The following is a 3,513-nucleotide window of genomic DNA, read 5'->3' as shown; positions in this document are numbered from 1 at the left end:
TCACACACCCGCACACACACTCCTGTCATGTCATACACACCCTGCACACACTCCTGTCGTGTCACACACACAGTCCTGTTGTGTCACCCCCCAATACACTCTTCTCGTGTCACGCCCCCACACACACACTCCTGTTGTGTCACCCCCCAACACACTGTTCTTGTGTCACCCCCCCACACACACACACACACTCCTGTCACAAGTCAGGCCAGGTGCCCAGTCTCTCTGCCCCTCCCTTGTGCCCCTGTTTGCTCAGGTGCTGCCGTGTCGCCGCCTGGCAGCGGGGCTGTGAGCCCGGCTTCAAGCCAGGGCTCGGTGCCCGCAGGCCTTTGCTGCCAGCGCGTTTGGCCCGCACTGGTTCATCCTGTCTCCCGCTTCACCTGCTGCGCTCTGCCCTGGAGGTAGGTACCGTGCAGTGTGTCCCTCCGGCCTGGAGCCTTTTGAAGCAGTACTTGCTTGGTTTTGTCCAAAAAAAGGCAGTTTGGGAACAATCCTGGCCCCTGAATCCCGCCTACCTTTCCCACCTGGGCAAAAAGTTTCTGGCTTTGCCATTGTGGGACAAAAGATCCACACAAGCTACAAATCAATCTCATGCATCACCAAGGCGGTTGTAAACAACATTCAAATGATATTTGAATTCTTTTTTCATGATTTTAATTATTTTATAGGATGTTTCCCTAATTACCCTCAGTTAAGTTAACATGAGGTGTATTTTGTTAAAAAAAAATAGTGCTGTTTTATAATGATTTTATGGGCTCACCTCCTGGAGCAATAAAACAAGCCGGTGGACGTTGAGGCAGTTGTTTTTGCTTTCCTGTGAAAGGTTTTGCAGGTCTGTACCTCACGGACATCCAAAAATAACAACTGTGATGTGGCACTAAAGTGGTGCAAGAGCCCAAAACAAAGCTGGGAGGCTGGCAGGTAGAAATATGACTTGACTTACGGCATAGTGACAAATGGCCATGTAATGATTACATTCTCTTACAAAGAAGGTAGTTATCCATGTTCATCTGAAGTCAAGCAGCAAGTAGGGCAGGGTGACATCTTAAGAGGTGTAACTGGTTCAGAGGCAAATGCTTTTGAAGGCTACAGCCTACATCTACTTTTTCAGATACTACAAAATCAGAGTATCTGACAGTAGGCTATCACAGAGTTTATGCCTCTGAACCACTTAGTCACCCTAAAGTGCCACCCTGCCCTCTCTCCTTAGAAGAAACCTGTTACTTCTTCAATAAAGCTTGTTTTCTTAGTCTAGGGTAGAAACAAGTGAATATGTTAACTACAAACATAAAGTCCATCATCCTGAAGCTATAGTCAGTTAGTAAGGCAGATTCATTAGGTTCCTCAACACAACCATTGGACATACCAGAGAGGTGTGTGACACCAGGGTATTTAACTGCTGGTGTGGCATTGTTATGAATTTTGTGTCTGTCTGTGCTCATTTATTCTGGGAAACCCTATTAACTCTCTTTTGCCACAGGTTATGAAAAAATGCCCTGATTCAGAGGCCTGGTACACAAGGTTTAATTTCAGACTTAACAGCGCTGAAGGAATGTGCATTCGACAGGCTGAAGGCCATGTAGGGCTGCCTGGAAAACCATCTCTATCAGTATGGCAAATTGTGCTTGCATTATTATGGCCTGCTTTGCCCTGATAGTATCAGTGGGTGTGTCTAAATAAGATGCTGACTGTGCAGTGTCATCACATGGCAAAAACCATGCCAAGATGCTACTGCACAGTAGTGTTCCATGGCAAAAACCATTCCAAGATGCTACTGCGCAGTAGCCTAATAGCATCACTTAAAAGGCATTCACCAGCGCTACTGCACAGTGGCTCCAGTTACTGCACATTTATTTAGTACTTGCTTTTACAAGGAACTACTGCGCAGTAATGTCTTGTGTAGAAGCACCCATCAAGTATTTTCATATGGAGTGGAACTGACACGACTGTTTTTCTAGTTCAGTACATACAGTCAGAATGTACACCCATCTTCATTAGGGACTGTTCACCTAGCCAAGGGAGGTTCAGGATGAGTCATATGTCCACATCCTTGCAGGGGGATCAGAGCTCCTAAGGGATAATTATACAATTGTGAAATTTTGCAACTATATTTCAGTGCCAATGCTCAACTTCCTATCGATGTGCTTTTCAGCAAGCACCTGCATAAGCTGCATCCAAACAAACCACTTTATTATAACAAATAAACAGGGAAAAGGGAATAAACAAGTAGCAAACCACAGGAAAGCACTCCATCTGCTTGCTTACAGATGGAAATGAATTTGTGTTCTGAGTGAAGACTGGTGCAAGTGCAAAAACATTGCAAAAACAGTGCAAAAACCAGTGCAAAAACATTAAAAAGTTGCGGTTGAGGGTAAAATTATATGAACTCTTTGAATTCAGAGCCATAAAGGACTATCTAAAAGATGATCTGACCAGTGGTTCTCTTTTCCCCCCTTTTTGGCTGTGAACTCATCCAGCATTGTTTGCTCCTTCATTCTTACACGTTCTTCCTTTGTTTTCTGATATTTCAGATGGGCATCACTTTTGGGAACTTTGTGTCCCTGGCTTGTTTCCTCTTCCCTCACTGTTGGTTAGTATTCTCACCAAGGGCCCTTGGTGGAAGTGTTCATCTGTCAGAGGTAGATGTGTCTGTCAGAACAATGAAAGAATGTACTTTTTGAATCTGAAAATAAAAGTGTCTCCCCAACTTCAGATAAAAAAGGCCACACTTTGAAACTTATTTCTTCTTGGACTGCATTTCATATTGCATTGCTTTCTGTCCTGTTTGGAAGCTGATGGTAGCAGTGCTGTTTTGAAGAAGCACTGCAGTAAACAGTGCTTGTTAAAAAAATTATTAAAGGATGTCTGGATGAGGGGATGTCATGGGAGGAGAGAAAAATCCTAATATAGTCACTACTACCACTTTGATCCTAACATTCTCTTAGGCAAGTGACGTTCTTGAAGGCAATACCTTACTAGAGTTGCCAGGCAAATGGAGAAACTCCTAATATTTTCAGTGCCTCTTAAATGAACAGCACATCTATGAGTTGAATAGTTGAGTGACTTATCAGGAAGATTCTGCCAAATATGCTTTCTCAGAAGCCTTAAAGACCAAATGGAGTACCTTCTAGATGAAAAGTTTTAAAGCAATACCTTCCAGGACTGGAGAAAAACTAAAGAAACACATAAACAGCATGCTGGCATTTGCCAAAGAAGCATGCAAAGTTCTCCCTCCAGTCCTGCCTGATGTGAACAGAGTAGAAGAGACAAAATGCTGAGGCCCCAAAGGCTTTGCCACTTAATACAGCCCCTGGACCTTACCACTTATATTGTAAGGAATGTTGCTTTGCAAGACAAGGGTTAAATATAGATAAGGATTAATCATGTTAGCAATTTGTTTCAAGTATATCCTGAATCATCCTTTTCAATTACAAGTAATATTCTGATACATTTCACAGGTTACTGTGGTGTCTGGGTGTTGCAGTGACACTCATTTTTGAGTGCTTTGCTTTC

This window comes from Gavialis gangeticus, unplaced genomic scaffold (assembly GCF_001723915.1).
Source record: "Gavialis gangeticus isolate Ggan-Ray unplaced genomic scaffold, GavGan_comp1, whole genome shotgun sequence".
NCBI lineage: Eukaryota > Metazoa > Chordata > Crocodylia > Gavialidae > Gavialis > Gavialis gangeticus.
Note: the sequence above shows the minus strand (reverse complement) of the source record.